Here is an 18,562-nt window from a genome sequence, read left to right on the forward strand (position 1 = left end):
TGAGCCAAGATCACACCACTGCACTCTAGCCTGGCGACAGAGGGAAACCCTGTCTCAAAAAAAAAAAAAAAAAACTGCCCATAAAAGTGGCAGAGCTGAGGCATAAACTCTGGCCTCCTGGTCCGTGTGGAGCAACACTATCTCCTGGCTCTCCAGAACCCCTGCCATTCCCTAGGAGAGCTCCCTTCACAGTGGGCTCCCCCTGGGGCTCATGCTGGCCTTGGACCCGTACAGGTCAGCCTCAGGACCACAGTGATCAGTCTGACCTTGGCAAGAAGCAGGGCCTGCATCTTGCTAACCCCTGGCACACTGCCAGCCCACAGCCAGTACCTACTTGCTGATTTGAAAACAAATGTAGGGGCACCTCCCTCAGAGAGTGGCTCCTCTCTGAAAGGCGTTTCCCCTGCGTTCCTCCATCCTCAAAAGCAGCAACATGTGTGAGTGCCTGTCACCACCTGTCCCTGGAGTCTTATGCTATATATAGCTAGAGATAATTTAGCTACAAGGAAGAACTTCTAAATCCCGCAGTTTGGGCAAGACCGGAACCAGTCAGCGATGGCGTAGGGAGTCTCAGCCCCTGGCCTCCCTCCACGGAGGCAAGGGATTGCTTCTCCATTCCTGGCCTAGAAGTTCATATGGGGTGACTTGCGTGCCTTGCTTGGCTTTGCACTGGGTCTTGAATGGAATGTCCAGCATCCAGGTTGGTGACAACCTTAGATGGTGTTCTAGTAGTGTCTGGAAGCTTGGTGCCAGGATCTGGTAACCAAGCTGGGATACTGTAGGCACATGCATCCTAGAGGCAACCGGAGGCCACAGCGCGGTAGCCTGGCCTTGGGGCACGAAGGTTGTCTGTTTACTCCAGAAGAATGGGCTTCTTGGCCGGTCGCAATGGCTCATGCCTGTAATCCCAGCACTTTGGGAGGCTGAGGAGGGTAGATCACCTGAGGTCAGGAGTTCAAGAGCAGCGTGGCCAACATGGCGAAGCTCCATCTCTACTAAAAATACAAAAATTAGCTGGGCATAGTGGCACATGTCTATAAGCCCAGCTACTCAAAAGAGATTGAATCCTCAATCTCAAGGTTCCACACCCAGGAAGTACAGCCAACACCAGAACTGTCATTCCTGACCCCTGGGTCAGGGCTCCCTTTCATATCAGCTGCCCAGGAGCCAAGAGCACAACAGCTGCCACAGGACTGAGGACCTCTCCGACCTTCAGTTTCCTCTTATGGGATTGCAGTGAGGATTCAAAGAATCTATGCAAAACGCTTTGCACCATGTCTATCTTACAGTAAATACTCAATAAATGGCAGCTGTTAATTAAGAAAGTCACCTGCCTCCACACCCCCACACCACCGTCATCTACTGGGCAAAGTCAAGCATGAGGACACCTTCTAGCCCCTGTGCAGATGTGACCTATACATAGCAGGTGATATTGTCAGGAGGAATGAGGCTGACTTGCCCCACCCCGTGCCCTCCTTTTCCTGGCTAGGCTTTTTTCCTTGCCTTTCTCCAGCAGGGTTCCCTCTGAGACTCTTCTGTTTGGCTCACTCAGTCTCTAGGACTTCAGATTGGACATTGCTAGCCATTTGGAATCCTACCCTGAAGCTCCCAAGCCCTGTCCCTGGCCTTCCTCCTGCTCACCAGAAACTGCCTTAACCCTGTCATGCTCTGCTCACTCCTTAGCTCGGACATGAAGGGAAAAGACTAAGGAAAAAATCACTCAACACACTCAGAACCTAGCCAGGGCAAGCTGAGTGGGTGTGAGGATTCCCCATCCACTCCCACTGCCCTGATGCACAGGAGTCCCAGGAGGAGAGGGTGTCAGAGAAGGGCAGTGATGAACATTACCTGTCTTAAGTCAAGCTCCTTAAATGCAGAGCCTGAGGCGAGGATTCAGCTGCACGTGGCTTTTGAGGTTCTACTCTCCTGTGAATTTCTTGTGGCAGGGAAGGAAGCAGGATGGGGCAGGGGAGGAAGTGAGGCAGAAATGTGGGTTCAGCTAAGTCTAGCTTCCACCTGGTCCCACGGGGAGCTCTGGAGGATGAATGGCACCACAGAACTCTCCTGTCTTAGAGGACAGCTTTATACCGCCCCCCACATCAGCCCTCCATTGTCTGTGGGTTGCCGCCTCCTCCAAAGGGTGTGGAGCATGGGCACGGGGGCTCTGATGGCCGGGGGCATGCATCTGAAGAAGGGCAGCTGGGACCCCTAGCAGCAGCCCACACTCACGGCACTGATGGGAGGAGCCTTCGCTGGTACAAGGGCTCTGGACAGCGTCTGCTCTGCATACTAACATCAGCTTGGGACTCTGCTTCTGCTTCCCTGCCTCTAGGGAGGGTGTCTGAAGCCACCTGCCGATTCCCCCAGGCTTACCCTCAGCAGCAGTGACTCAGCTGAACCCCAGAGAACTTGACAGTCTCACAACCCAGAGAGGGTTAGGAGCCAGCCTTGGGAACAGCCTTGCCAGCCCTTTGCCTCACCTGAAATGTCAGAGCAAGGAAATCCCAAGGGGTGGAAGCAGAGATCACCCATTATTTCCAGAAAGGTCTTGATTTCAGCCCCAGAGATGCTGGAATGTGCTGAGATGGGGGATATGCTTGGAGTGTTAGGACAGCTGATTCGCTTTGACCCACGTGGCTGCAGGCTTACGGCTGAGGGCTCGTAGAATTTTGACTGGCTGGTGGAGCTGACAGAGAAAGCAGCAGAATTAGAGAAGAAAGGAACCCACGGCTTGGTTACATGCTTGCCCATCTGCCAGTCAAATCCTGGCAGAAAATCTCACACATGGGCCATAAGTCTTGGGACCTAGGACACAGGCTTGTGATATGTCTGGGTGGTGTAATGGCCAGAGTTCAGGGTCAGCATATAGATTTAAAAAGTAGTGAGTGCCCCGGGCTCCTGTGGTCAAAGGCAGAAGCTCCATCCCTAGAGAAGCTGACTCAGGCAGTGCCCATGGGCTCTTGGGGGACAGATGGAGGGTTGTGCAGTGGTGCTGCGGTTGTGGGTAAGGATTGGGGATCTGTGAGTAGGGCCAACAAGGTGGTAGAGTGGGGAGCCGGTATGCTGCTGACCCAGGGATCTCACATTCCATATCCATCAAATCCTATGTAAAAGTTTGTAGGGGAACTGCCCATGAGAGAGCCCCCAAATGGTTTTCACCAGGGATAGAACCTGCCTTCTGGACCCTGGAAGTGAAACTCCTCTGTGCCTAGAACCATCAGCCTTTATGAAGTCTGCAGAGTCCTGGAAGGGCTAGGAGAAGCTGTGGGCCCCATGAGGGACTGGCAAATCTCCAGGAAGGCATCCTGGGAAAGAAAATCCAGTAGCTTCACGGGCAGGATGAGGCAGAGAGTTACTCCAGAGCCCAGACACCCTCAAGAGTGGTGTGGGGGCAAGGGGCAGAGGGAAGGGAAAGGAGCCCCTCCAGGCCTATGCCTCCAAACCCCATATTATGTGAGACTGAGGGAGACACGCCCTTCTCTTTTGCTGGCCTTTGCAGCCTCCCTTTGACAAGGCCCTTATCTGCTTCCGTCATGTTTCTATCATGAGGCTAGGTGAGGGTGCTTTGTTAAGACATGTTGGGCGCGATGGCCCATGCCTGCAATCCCAGCACTTTGGGAGGCTGAGATGGGTGGGTCACTTGAGGCCAGGAGTTCCAGACCAGCCTAGCTAACATGGTGAAACCCCCATCTCTACTAAAAATGCAGCAAAAACATTGGCCAGGCATAGTGGTGCTGTAGTAGCTGTAGTCCCAGCTACTCAGGAGACTGAGGTGGGAGAATTGCTTGGACCTGGGAGGCAGAGGTTGCTCACCAAGATCGTGCCACTGCACTCCAACCTGGGCGACAGAGTGAGACTCTGTTCTAAAAAAAAAGACTTACTGATTGCTCCTAGTGTGTGCCTAGCCTTGTCCTAGCACTGTGCATACCTTCTTCCCTCCAGTCTCACTGCAGATGGCTTTATCCCCATTTTAGAGAGAAGTCAAATCACTCTTCACTATCACTTAGCCATACTGTGGCAGAGCTGTGATTCTGGGGCCGTATATCTTTCCTTGGGCAAGAAGGAATTGCCACAAGAGCTTCAGCTAGACTCTGTCTTTGTACCTCCCTTCCTGCCTCCACACCTCTCGGGTTAGGGACCTGAGAGGTCCTGCCTGAGGCAGAGCAGACGTTCCAGTCCCTCCCTCAGGTCGTCATTGCTATCTCATGTTTCAGGAGTGTCCTGTGTGGGGAAGCAGGTGGCTTGAACCTCACAGGGACTCAGGTGACCTGTAAGGGCTCTCTCATTCCATTGAGTGGCCGAGGTAATTACTCACCAACACAGAGTAATTGACATATTTCTTGCAGTTAAACCAATTAACTTATTATTATTTTAATGATTACAAATAAGATAGCCCAAGGCTTTCAGAGCACTGTCTTCATTTAATTATGATCCAACAGGTTTGGCTATTTGGTTTCCTAACAGCATTTTAAAAAACTTTTTATTTTGAAATAATGAGAGACTCACAAGAGGTTGCAGAAATACTAGGCACTCTACATCCCCCCTCCAGTTCCACTGCTGTGCTTCGGGGTGGCTGGCATGATTCCCATTTTAAGGAGAGGTCAAATCACTTTTCACCATCACATCACTTCCCCGCAACAGTAACATCTTGTGTAACCGCAGTATGTTATCAAAACCAGGAAATATATTGGCACTACTCAACGAACTAGACCACAGGCCTGAGTAATTGATTTTTATTTTATGGAGGTGGAGAGTGCTATTAAACAAGCGTGCCAGCTGGGCTCTAGGAAGGAGGCAGTGGTTTGATAATAGTCCCTAAGAAACTCCACTCCCAGGCCCAACCTCTCGGCATTCCCAACCTCCACAAAAAGGCATATTCCAGAAACCTGTGCAACTTCAGCTCTTTGAAACAAATAACATTATCTTTTAGGTGTCCAAAGTGTTATTCTATTTAAAAGAGGCATGTAATAAGTCCTGTTGCAAAGCAAGGAACTTTTTTTTTTTTTTTTCATTTTCTTTTAAGTATTCGTGGCTGGGCACAGTGGCTCACGCCTGTATTTCTAGCAACTCAGTAGGCTGAAACCGGAGGATCACTTGAGGATAAGAGTTTAAGACCAGCCTGGGCAACATAGCAAGACGCTGTCTCTAAAACAAACAAAAAACGTATTTTTACTCCAGCTCTCTTTTGATTAAAAATAAGTATTCATCTTTCCCTGGTTAATATATATATATGTGTATATATATATATATATATATATACACACACACACATACATATTGTATATTTTTAATATTTTGTATATGTGTGTATGTGTGTGTGTATATATAAATATATATATATATATATATATATATACACTTTTTTTTTTTTGAGACAGAGTCTTACTCTGTCACCCAGGCTGGAGTGCAATAGCGCAATCTCTGCTCACTGCAACCTCCACCTCCCAGGTTCAAGTGACTTTCCTGCCTCAGCCTCCCAAGTAGTTGGGACTACAGGTTGTGTGCCACCATGCCCAACTAATTTTTTGTATTTTTTAGTAAAGATGGGGTTTCACCATGTTGGTCAGGCTGGTCTCGAACTCCTGACCTTGTGATCCGCCTGCCTCAGTCTCCCAAAGTGCTGGGATTACAGGCATGAGCCACCGCGCCCAGCCCACATGTTTTTTTAAATACATATACATATTTAATACATATGAATATATAAATATAATACATATATATATTTGAGACAGAGTCTTGCTTTGTTGCCCAGGCTGGGGTACGGTAGTACAATCATAGCTCACTGCAGCCTCCACCTCCAAGGTTCAATCTGTCCTACCACCTCGGACAAGTAGCTGAGACTACAGGTGCACGCCACCACACCTGGCTAATTTTTGTTCTTTTTGTAGAGACAGGGCTTCATCATGTTGCTCAGGCTGGTCCCAAACTCCTGGACTCAAGTAACCCACCTGCCTTGTCCTCCCAAAGTATTGGGATTACAGGTGTGAGCCACTGCACCTGGCCTGGTTTATATACATTTTTATACTTTGGGACTTCTCATGTTCCTCCAAGTTCCATAGGTATAATAAGACAGGTGAATGCCTGCACATGCAGTGAGTTACGTTATAGGTGGGGAGCCCACATCTTTTTATAATGGACAGTTAGCAAACCTGCCTTTTTGTTCTGAAGATAGATACTATCCTTAGTCCAAGACTATGTGCAAACCTGCCGTATGCTCCAGAGCAAGGGACTACCTCTGTCTTCAAAGGCTGTTTGCTAGGCAAGCACCTTTGAAAAGGTCATCCAAAACAAAAAGCGGTTAGTGCCTTGTTTACAAGACATATACAGCAGCAGCAGGCCCAGGGAGAATTGACTCACACGTGGGCCTTGGCACTTTCTAAGGTCTCTTGCGTTTTGGAGGGGTGGGTAGAATCAAGTTCCTTAGGACATTAGGCCAAGCGTCGTGGGGTCACCAGCCTCTCAGGGCAGCCTACTGTTTACTTGGAATTTTCTGCCTTGTTTTAGAAGATGATTGTGGAAAATCCATCTCCTGTTGCCCGTCCTGGGATTGGAGTAGATTTCCTGTGTATCCCGAGTTTGCTGGCCCGAGGAGACTCCCCAAGAGGAAATGGTCGTTACGGCATGAAGTAGAGTGTGTAGCTGCTGATGCAAAAAGCAAACAACTGCGACCGGGGACTGAGGGACTTCAGAAGCCAGGCAGTGGGGCAGAAAGAGCTGCACTCCCTCTGCAAAGGCTGTTCGAGGTCCCCTCCCACTAGCAAGCCATCTGTGTCTCTGTGCTGGCTGGCACTGGGCCTCTGGGCTTCCAGAAAGCCCTTCGCCCTAATAGCTGAGTTAGTCCCATGCATATCTATCCATATCCTCAGACTGATGAGTCATGGAGAAGCGAGATTGCTTAGGGAGAAAAGTGAACCTAGAACCATAATCAAGGTAGGCGCTGCCAGCCTGCAGACCGCCTCATGACCTTGTGAGCTTAGAGGTATATTTTTAGCCGGCAGGCATGCTTGGTTCTTTTGTACTGACTCGCCAGTTTACATAACGGCCCCTTAATGAAGAGGCAGTTTGGAGCCACAGTGCAGAGGGTGCTGGGTGAATTGGAAGCATGCTCTCTGGGGCCTTCCTCTCCCAGCCCCCAGAGCCCTGTGCAGCAGATCCGGTATTTGTTCCAGCATGAAGGAAGCAGGGGGAAGGGATGTCTTCAGCTAGAGCTGGTCCATGGCTCCCTCCCTGGGCTGGAGGTGTCTGTGTGTGTCTCCACCGGCACCAGCTGAGAAAGCCCTTCCTGAAGGGTCCTCAACGCTATGGCTCAGAGATTTCACCAGAGACTGCAACCCCCAAAGGAGAGAGGTTGAGAAGTTTCTGGGCCCCACAGGTGACCTGAGATGTCAGGAAAAGCCAAACTATGTGATGGAGAAGAAAAGTAGGGTCTGTTGGTAATTCTGGGGTTTAAAAAGGTCAGCAAGATGAGAGGCACCGTGTGCCATCTTAGACGCGGCTTGCCTCCAGCCTCCACTGGAGGTATCTTGTCTTTTCTTGCTGTAATTACTGCTTCTCATCCCCAAGAATCAGTCTCCCACTCTGTAATCTAGGCAGGCAGTTCTCAGGGCCTGCTGTCAGCAGCTGACTCTGAACACAGTGTGGAAGAAATGTATTCATTCATTTCTATCGCAGATATTTGTCGAACACATACTATGTACCAGCTCTGGCCACTGGTGATATGACTGAGAACAAAGTAGGCCCGGCTGTGGTTCTCAGAAAGTTTACCTTCCAGTGTGGGAGTCAGAAAGCAGACAAATAGGTGACCAATTTGCAAGAGTGATGAGTGCCACAAGGAAAAATAACCAGGTCATGTGGCAGGTGCTGCAGCTCAAGACATCTGAGATCAGGTGGTCGTAAAGGGCTTCTATGCAGAGGTGACATCTGCACTGAGTAGGCATGGGATCATCAGGGCCCAGGGGTGCCAGGCTTGGGGGACAGCAAGAACAGTAACCTTACTGGGACCAACAGCGTGTGTTTGAAGAACAGTAAGAAGTGTGTGGAACAGTGACAAGGGCTGAGTCACCCAGAGAGAGCTGGGCAGATAGGACTTGTGGAGCCAAGAGACTCCAGAACAGCTCCACCTGTGTGTTTGTGAGCTGTGCCATCTGGCTGAGTCACACGGATTCCAGGCTCTGTTGCCTCATCTGTCAAATGGGTTGATCATGGTATAGTTTGGGGTGACATCACAAGCAGTTAAGGCATGGAAAGCGCTGTGTGGGCTGCCCCAGGGGAGGGCTGGTGCTGCAAACCTGTCTGTGCACATGGCAGCTTTGCCACAGGACATGGATATGGGGTTTCTTTTGCTCTGCCCTCGGCTTGCCCTTCGCTCTGTGCTGAGTCAGCTCTTTCCACCACAGCCCAGGCACAGCCACACTTCCTGCGGTTCTTTCCCGGCCTTTGGTAACTTGCATAGCAGCAAGGAGCTTGTTTCTAAAGAGCAGACGACCCAGATGGCTGATTTGGGCTGAAAGGTGGGGGCCTGACCTCTGATCATGTGGCAGTGTCATTGTCACTAGCTTTGCAGGCTCTTAGCTGCAGAGCCTCCAGGTCTCAGGGAGTAACATGCTTTGCAGGTGTCAGCTATGCAAGGGCTTTTTTCACTTTTGAAATGTAGATTTGTCTCCCAAGCCCTTCCCGCGTGACATCCCACATTTCAAGACCAGGAAAAGAGCCAGGCCACCTTGTTAAACTTGCTGTGTGCCTTCCCAGTCATTCTAGAAGGGAATCAGCTCCTGAACACCTACCCCAGACCCTCCGTCCTGGATGGATTGTATCCTAGGTATCTTCCCCAGAAACTTTCTGATCAGGGCAGAAAAGCCTGTCTCGTTTCATGATCCCAGTCTGTCCGTGTCATCTAAGGTGCAGAAAATGCACTGGGCCTGGGTTTCCAGTGTCCTGGATTCTAGTGCACCACATGCTAATCAGCATGGCACAAAATTGAAGAATTTAAATTTGAGCAATCAGGGATCATCTTGCTTGTTGGCAAAGTCACCAGAAAGTGGCAGGCATGATTTCAGGGCTTGGTGACACTCCTGTCCTTTCCCCTCCAACCTCTCCCCCTGGAAATACATTGTTTTCTTGCCTGATGCCCAAATGTCCTTTTACAAGGTCAGATCCTTTCCCTCCATGCTAAGAGAGCACAGTTACACCCTGGTGTCCCCAGGGACGGTGCTTCCAGCCAATTCACACTCTAGCGTAGATGGCTGACTGGACGGTTACTGAGACCAGGGTTGATAGAGGTCAGAGGGCAGAAGGCAGCTGAGGCTGGAGACGGAAGAAGGTGCTGGGCCTCAAAGGCCTGTATGGAATCCGGAGAAGGGGCTGTTGGGAGCTTTCGTGGAGTGGAGAGGACCAGCTGGGGTCCTGGAGAGGCAGGTGAGAGGGCAGCGGTGGCTTGGCCTTGGCTGGGCCCTGGGTAGAGGGAAGTCGACAGGTCTGTCTTAGAAGAATAGCCAAGAGGCCATGCTGAGGGATTGAAGGTACTGGGGAGGGGAATGATTATGCTCGCAGCTCTGGGCCGGCCTGGCCAACATGGCAGAAGGAGCTTTTCATGGCACCACCGCTCGCCACTCCTGCCTGTGGCCTACCTCCTCAGGGGTGAAGGGAGTGGGCCTCCTCCCTCCTCCCTGGGGTGGCCGAGGCTTCTGGAGCACATGAAAGATGCTTTGTGGTGGGCAGCCTCCCTCCCCAGGAGCCTCCGGGCACTGGGCACTCTGGTTTCCGGGTCCAGGTTTCACTGAAGGGTTGGGAGGGGCAGCAGCGGGTGACGGTGGTGGAGAACACTGAGGCGCATTGAGAGGGAGCTCCGGCCCCCCACACCTTCTTAGGAGGTGAGGGGTACTGGAGGCAAATCCCCACAGTGTCCCTGGCCTAATCCCCCCACTGCCCTCCAGGGTCAACTGGACCCAGGCTCAAGGACAAAGCCCCAAGCCAGAGCTGTTCCCTGGCAGGGACTGAGCTGGCTCTAGGCATCGCCTGTGTGAATTGATGTGTCATTCATCCGGCGGCTGCCTGGCACCCAGCAGTCCCATCGTTCTGGGCCCTAAAAATACCTTCTCTCCCTTCACCTCCACAGTTCCCAGGACTGGTGTCCACTGAGGAGGCCCCAGGATGCCAGGCTGCCTGGCCTCCAGACCACAGTCGGCCCCAGGGGACTGGCAGGCCTGAAGATGGAGCCTGTTCACCTGAATGTACCTTCAGAACGGAAGGGAGGAGGCGAATGCGGAGGGTGGGGATTGGCTGGTGACCTCACCTGTCTCTACCTGTCAGGGACAGGGTGGCCTGGTGACCCCCATACAGGCTTCAGCCACCAAAATCCAAGCTCATGAGAAGTAAAGGGGCTGGATTTCTGTTTCTCCCCAGGCCCAAACACATGAAGCTAGATTTCGCCTTAGTGAGGACACATTTGGGTGGATCTCATACAGAACTTCCAGGGACAGGAAGAACTTCCCAGTGGGCAGGGGCTGGGTTCTGAGCCCTGGCTTTTGGCTCCTTCAGATCTGGGTTCACACCTGGGCTTTTTACTTGGTGCTACTTGCCTGAAACAAAACTCTGCTGTTTTCTGTGGCTGAGATAGTTAACTATTATACTTCCATAGTGGAGGACTTAGAGCCAGACAAACCTGGGGTTCAAATCCCAACTCAGCAGGCTGGGCACAGTGTCTCACACCTGTAGCCCCGGCTACTTGGGAGGCTGAGGCAGGAGGATTGCTCAAGCCCAAGAGTTTGAGACCAACCTGGGCAACATAGTAAGACCCTGTTTCAAAAAATAAAAATTAAAAGAAATCCCAACTCAGCCTCTTCAGAGTTGTGTGACTTTGGGCCAGTTTTAATCAGTTTAATTCTGAACCTCTGTCATAATCCTCTGAAATCCCTCCCAAGTTGTTGAGAGCATCAAATGAAATGTCATCTGAAAAGCACACAGTAAGCCCCCAGCACACGATTGTGATTTGGTGATTTTTTAGCATCAGGTCCCTAACAAAATGGTGAGCTGTCTCTGGGATAGTTTGAATGCAGCCTCCTAGAATCCCTTCCAGGAGTGAGGTCTCTTCTCAGGAGTGCAGTCTCACAGCCTTGTGTGTTTTAAGGATTGCTATTCAAAATGTGGTCCTCAGATCAGCAGCAGGTACATCATCCAGGAGCTTGTTGGAAATGCAGACTTGGCCTCACCCCACATCTGTAAGTCACCATCTGCATTGTAACATGCACAGGTGATTTTTATGCACCATAAAGTTGGAGAAGCAATGTTTTGAGGTTCATCACAGCCCTTCTATGAGAGGCCTACTGTGTTGTTTTTTTTTTTTTCCTGAGACAGAGTCTTGCTCTGTTGCCCACGCTGGAGTGCAATGGTGCAATCTCAGCTCACTGCAACTTCTGCCTCCTGGGTTCAAGTGATTGTCCTGCCTCAGCCTCCTGAGTAACTGGGATTACAGATAAGCGCCACCACGCCTGGCTAATTTTTTTGTATTTTTAGTGGAGATGGGGTTTTATCGTGTTGGTCAGGCTGGTCTTGAACTCCTGGTCTTGTGATCCACCCGCCTCAGCCTCCCAAAGTGCTGGGATTACAGGCGTAAGCCACCATGCCTGGCGAGGTCTACTGTATCTTTAGGGCTCTCTTGGTGCTTGGTTATGTTCAGTTCATTCGCATGATATGAACAACTGAGCCTGCAATTCTGCAATGAATCCATTTCTGACTCAAAGTAGAGGTGCATGGGGAGACGAGGCTTTACAGAGGCAACTTGGTGAAGGCTGGTTTCTTGGCCTCATATCCTTACACACACCTGAGCTGCCCACCTGTTTCTGTTATTCAGTGGGAGGGGGTCATGAGTAACAGCCCCCTGTCCCCATCACTAGCCCAACCAGGAGGATGCTCAGGCCCCAACCACATGCCCTCATCAGATGTAGGTCAGAACATTCTCTCTCCCCTCCCTTCCAAGATGGGGTGAAGTTTTGGGCCAAGGAGCTCACTAAGGTTTTATTTCAGAAGTTCCTGATTGGAGATGGGCAAGACTGGCTCGTGAACTCTCTGTGGTTTTGAAGACAGCATGGCATGAGAACATCTAAAGCTTATGTCTGGAGTTATGTTGTACTATTAGGAGGGAAAACAGGCTCTTGTATGGAGTCTCTGGAAAAAATTAAGTCAACAAAGTAAAGTGAAGCCAAGCATCGTGGCACGCTCCTGTGGTCCCAGCTACTCAGGAGGCTGAGGCGGGAGGATCACTTGAGCCTGGGAGTTGGAGTTGCAGCGAGCTATGATCATGCCACTGCATTCCATCCTGGGGCACAGAGTGCAATCCTGTCTTTTAATTTCAAAAAAGAAAAAGAACAAAGTGAAATTTGAAGGGAGCACATTTTGCTCTTCTCTATAAAATAATCATTGCAGACCTAAGCTTCAAAATAAAGGAGCCAGGGGGTGGGGGGCAGGGTAGGTGAGATGAGTGAGTGACTGGTAATTTGGTGGCCAGGTGATCCTTCTCTGATTGGCACATTTTTTACACTTGGCCTCTTGTTTCTGATCTGAAAGATGAATTAGACAGTTTAATAGTTGGTAGTTGGTGAAGCTGGCCTAAGGAAGACCTATGTGGTCTTGCTTACTGGAAAGACTTGCTCCTGAAAGAAAGAAGGTGGAACAGCTGTTCATGATATGAGCCCAGTGGTCCAGAGATGTTGACTTGGCTGTAGGGAGGAAGTTGCAAACAGCCTTCCAAGGAACTTTGTGTGAGGCCTGGAACTTTAACAAGTTAAACTATCATAAATGAGAGAGAATGGCTACTTAAGGATTATAGCTAATATTTATTAAGCATATACTTCTGCCAGATACTGTGCAAAGGGTTTCATGTGCTTATGTTATCTCATTTAATGACAACTCCACTTGACACATGAAGACTCACAGGCTAGAATGGGTGCATGACTTAGCCACGGCCACTCAGCTAGTAAGAGGCAGAGCTGGGGTTCAAACCTGGTTCCCTCCACTTCCAAACTTCCAAGCCCAAGCTCTTAATAACTATTTTTTATTCTTTTGTTTGTTTGTTTGTTTTTGAGATGGCATCTCACTCTGTCACCCAGGCTGTAGTGCAGTGGCACAATCTTGACTCACTGCAACCTCTGCCTCCTGGGTTCAAGCAATTCTCCTGCCTCAGCTTCCTGAGTAGCTGGGATTATAGGTGCCTGCCACCACGCCGGGCTTTTTTTTTTTTTTTTTTTTTGTATTCTTAGTAGATACAGGGTTTCACCATGTTGGCCAGGCTGGTCTCAAACTTTTGACCTCAAGTGATCTGCCTGCGTCAGCCTCCCAAAATGTTGGGATTATAGGCGTGAGCCACTGCACCCGGCCTTTGACCAGTATTCTTTATGTCCTTGCCACAGAGTGGGATTGCCCAAGACGTACTGTCTGGAGATTGATAGTTAAGATTTGGTATAAAATGGTGGGTATTTTGCCTACACCAGGGTGTTTGCGTCTCTTTAAACCTTGTTTCAAGTTTTATCTCCTTTATACACACACACACACACATACACATTAGAAGTTGATCAATGTTTTCCTTTTAATAAAGTATCACATTCTTATGGTAAAGGTTTTAGCTAGATTATATTTTCTCAGCTACCTTTCACTTAATCTGTCAACATCTACCATCCACCTCGTGGCAGATGCTGGAATTGCAGGCATAGTGTCCAGAAGGAAATAATTGTTGCCTCCCTTGCATTCTGGAAAGCTGGCTTTGGAAACCCAAACCTGTGAAGTTACTATGTAATGACAGCATCATAGATGTTATTTTCTAAACCATGATTCAGAAGTACTGAAAGCAAGGAAGAAAGATGTTCCACTTTACTGTTATCTTTCTATGTAACACTAAAGCTGAGAAGTTTTCCTTTGAGTCACCAACTAGAACCTTAGGAAGAGTCACTGGGTTTTATTTACTCATCCCTAAAACTTGGTGAGGGAGGAAGTCTGGGCCTGAGGTCTGCTTTGCTGTCCCATTTCTTTTGCTGCCACTGACACAGCAGTTTCTCCAACATTAGGATGTTCTTCTGTGCATTGTAATAGATTTGTATTTATTAGTTCCGAATCCCCCATAAGGATGGGTCACAGCCCTTCTCTGCGCCTGAGTTTTCTCCCATCTGTGAAATACAAGGATTGGACTTGATGCTGTCTAGGTTTTCTCACAGTCTCAACATTTTGTGATCTAACAACTATTAAGACCAAAGGAATAAATGCCTGATAATGGAATATCATGCAAAGGGGAAAAGATTTTAGGAAAATAAGAGTCCTCTAGGCCTGCCTCAAATCCTACTGTACTGGCAGAATGTGGCTGCCTCTGTATAAGGCCAGCCTTGTGCCCTTCCCACCCCTGTTCCACTCCCCCATTTCCTTTGGAAGGCAGAGAAAGCCCCCTTGTCCTGAGTGTTTCCCTGCAAAGGGCTGCTGCTGAAAGACTGCACACACAGGCAAAACTTTGACCTTCACCTTTGCCCCTCACGGACATGGTGAAAAAGGGTTCTTATCCTCCCCTCTCTAGGTTTGGGGAGGCGGGGAATCAGCTAGGGTTAGTAGGAATTCAATGAAAATATAAATAGAAACGTGGTCTATAAATAACAGTGCCCCAAAATGTCAGGAGGCATGAATACTGGCTGGGCAGCAGACAGTCACAAATCACGAAGGCCTGGACAGGGAGTGCGGGTTATTCAGTTGCTTTGGTGTCTCTCGGGATGCTTCCAGCTTGCTGGTGGGCTTGAAGAAGCCCTCTCTCTTTCTGGGTTCTAGAAATGTCCTCTTTGTTGCCTCCCTTGCACCCATCTCTAGCTAAACCTTCCTTAACACCGCCTGGAATTAGATCTGGTGCTTAATCCCAGCAGCATGTGACTTGGAGAAATTCAGAAGATATCTCTGAGCTTTAGTTTTTTAATCTGTTCTCATGAGGATTTTAAAAGCTGGAGATTTTGAAGAGCAAGAACCATATCTCATTTTATCTTGGTTAACAGGGTGGAATCTGGGGCCAGATAGCCTGGATTCATATCCCCATACTGCTCCTTACTGGCTGTTTGGCCTTGGAAAAGTTACTTAACTGTGTTTCAGTTTCCTAATTAAATGGGAAGAATAACGATATCTGTATTGTTGGGCTTTTGGGAAGAATAAGTCAGTTAATATTTGTACAGTGCTTAAAATGGTGTCTAGCACATAGTAGACCTATATGAATATTTAATAAGCAAAGAAACAAATCTAAAGATCCCCTGTGCCTACAGTGGTAGCTGGTATGTAGTAGCTGCTCAATAAATGTGTAGCATGAATGACTGAATGACCTACCCATCTTGCAGTCGTTCAGTAAGATCGTGAATGAATTCTTTCTAGGCCACAAAGTTCTATACAAGTGAAAGTGGGAATATTATTCTTACCTACTGGGATGCCAGCTTGACAAGGGTTAAAGGTACACGCCCTCATTATCCTTATTCATCTTCTCTGCCTTGCATACTCTGCATTCTGTTTGTCTGGGGAAGTGCCTGGAGCTGAGACAGCTCAGTGATAGAAAAGGTCTGTTTCCCACTGCAGCGTTCTGCGGCAGTGCCAGCCTCTCTGCCTGGCCTAGCACTGCCCTACCCTTCTTAGTGTTAGGCCCTCGTTGTGGGTGGTGCTAACAAAGTTTTCCCAGGAAAAGCAAAGCAAAGCAAGCTCTTAAGCAGACAAACAGTTGGTTGTGTAGCATTTTGCTATATGCAGATTTTAAATATAAATAAAAGAAACAAACAAAAAAAAGCCCATGTCCTTCAACAAAGCAACCTGAATGGACATGGCAGAAAGAGTGTTGACCCAGAAGTCAGGTGCCGGGTTCTAGGCTCAGGCCTGCCTCAGCTTATGTGTAAGGTAGGGACCATCCCATCAGCTCTCTGAGCCTCTCCAGGTCTGGAAGGTGTTGGATTCTCTTGGTAATTCTCAGCCTCAGAGGTATGTGAGAATTGCTCAGGGGGCTCATAAAAAAGGCAGACTCTCACCCTGTCCATCCCCTTCCATTCCAATTCAGGGTGTCTGGGCAAATTCTAGGAACTTCATTCATTACCAATGCTCCAGATATCTCTGATACAGGTAACGCAGGGACCCTTACCTCCCAAGAGCAGTGCTAGGCCTTGTAGAAGTTACCTGGGTAACAAATCATCCCAAAATTAGTATCTTAAAACAACAATAAAAGGCCAGGCACGGTGGTTCATGCCTGTAATCCCAGCACTTTTGGAGGCCAAGGTGGGAGGATCACTTGAGCCTGGGAGCTCGAGACCAGCTTGGGCAACACAGAGACCCCTATCTCTACAAGAAATTTAAAAAAATTAGCCAGGCATGGTGACACACACCTGTGGTCCCAGCTACTTGGGAAGCTGAGGTGGGAGACTCACTTAAGCTTGGAGGTCCAGGCTACAGTGAGCCAAAATTGCACCACCGTACTCCAGCCTGGGCAACATGGCAAGACTGTGTCTCAAAACAGCAATAACAACAACAATAATAAAAATTTATTATCTTGACATAGTCTCTATGGGCCAGGAATTCAGGAACTGCTTAACTGGATGGTTGAGTCAGAATCGCTCATGTGGTTGTAGTCAAGATGTCAGCTGAAGGCGTGACTGTAGTTAGAGGACTCGTCTGCAAGATAGCTTGCTCATCTGGCTGGCAGACTGGCACTGGCTGCTGGCAGGGGGCTCAGCTCCTTGCCACATGGATCTCCACAGTGCTGCTTCAGCATCCTTACAACGTGGAAGCTGGCTTCCCTCAGCATGAGCATCCGAGAAAGAGATGAGGAAGGCAGTTACAACCTTGTTATAATCTACTTGTAAGTCATACGATTATCCCACAATGTCCAATTGCTTCCATAGGTCAGCCCTGGTTAATGTGGGAGGAGACCACAAGGCAAGAGCCCCCAGGGCCCTCTTGGAGGCTGACTTCCACAGGCTCCTTTGAGTCCTCAGCTCTATGAAACACTGTTAGTGGATGGCAGCTCTTGTTGTTGGGCTAGGATTTGTAGAAACTGTAGGCAGGAAAGACAGCCATGTTGGAGACCCTAGCAAATGCAGCCTGTAAACACAGAAGCCCAGAAGCTTACAGCCTATGTCTTTAAGCCAGAACCAGGCTGCCAGCTCAAGCGCCCTTAGAATTCAGCCTGGCCACTAAGTTACTAAGAGAATTTGAGCAGAGCATGACCCTCTCGGAGCTTAGCTTTGACTTCAGAAGGTGAGGGAGCTGGACAAGGTGGCCTGTGGTGTCACCCGGTCTTCACCTGTGATCCACGTGGACTGTGGTGTGAGTTCACATTGTATGTGCCCAGCCAGTGACCAGCCCCAGGCTGCTCCCTGAGCCCCTGACCTGTAGGGTTAAGACTTGAGGAAGGCCAGGTGTGGTGGCTAATGTCTGTAATCCCAGCACTTTGGGAGGCTGAGGCAGGCGGATCACCTGAGGTCAGAAGTTCGAGACCAGCCAAGCCAACATAGTAAAACCCCATCTCTACTAAAAATACAAAAATTTGCCAGACATGGTGGCACGCGCCTGTAGTCCCAGCTACTTGGGAAGCAGAGGCAGGGCAATTGCTTGAACCCAGTAGGTGGAGGTTGCAGGGAGCCGAGATCATACCACTGTACTCCAGCCTGGGTGACAGAGCAAGATTCTATCTCAAAAAAAAAAAAGACTTCGGGAAGAAGGGCTTGGGGCAAGTGTGAAGGTGCCGTGTCTTCTCAGCGTGAATATTCTGGTCCTCGGCCCTGGAGGTCCAAGAACTCAGGTATTTGCATATGCAACTATTGTCGCTTCAGTCTGCTCTGTGCGGTCATTCAGTCTCTTTGGCGCCTTTCATAACCCCCACCCCAGGGCCTCCCAGCATGCGTCCTGACCCACGTACTCCACTGGACTCCCTTCAGCTTCTCGGGTGTGCCTGTCCCTTCAGTGTCTGGGCCTCTGCTCAGGCTCCTCCCTCTACCTGGAACACTCCGCCCGCTCCCCTTTACCTGGCTCCCTCTCACCACTTCCTCAGGCCTGTCTCCCTCCTGCGTGTGCCCATCATGGCCGACACATCGCAGCGCAATGCCCACACAGTGTCCTCTGCGAGGGCAGGGACTGTCACCATCACACCCCAGCACGGTGCCAGCATTTGGGAGGGAGCAAATGAGTGCTGTGTGTGGGCCCTTCTTTCAGGGATGGGGTAGGGTTGAGATGCACCCCATCGGGAAAGCTGACCACAGGATGCACAGCCTGGGGTTCAGGGAAGGGAAGGAAGACAGCAGAACCATGAAGAGCCTAGGCACGTTCAGTCGGCCTGAAGAAAGAGACCACGGCACATCCAATCCCAGCTCCGCCACTGACTCGCTGTGGGGCCTTGGGCAGGGTACTCAGCTTCTCTTACCTTCAGTTTACCCATCTGTAAAGTGAGAATAACAACAGCACCCAGTACGTAGCTCAGAGGTTGTTATGAGGCTCAACTATCATAATAAATACCAGGTACATGGCACAGGGCTTAGCACATACCAAGTGCTCAATGAATGTCACGTCCTCTTACGTGACT

The 18,562-nt window shown here is 49.5% G+C and overlaps 1 protein-coding gene across 3 annotated transcripts in view; it reads left to right on the forward strand.

Annotated features, from left to right (window-relative positions):
* Positions 1-18,562, forward strand: part of SH3PXD2A (SH3 and PX domains 2A) — a 253,525-nt gene that overhangs the window by 94,116 nt on the left and 140,847 nt on the right. The gene's annotated exons all lie outside the window — the stretch shown is intronic.

This window comes from Cebus imitator, unplaced genomic scaffold, assembly GCF_001604975.1.
Source record: "Cebus imitator isolate Cc_AM_T3 unplaced genomic scaffold, Cebus_imitator-1.0 Scaffold71, whole genome shotgun sequence".
Taxonomy (NCBI): Eukaryota; Metazoa; Chordata; class Mammalia; order Primates; family Cebidae; genus Cebus; species Cebus imitator.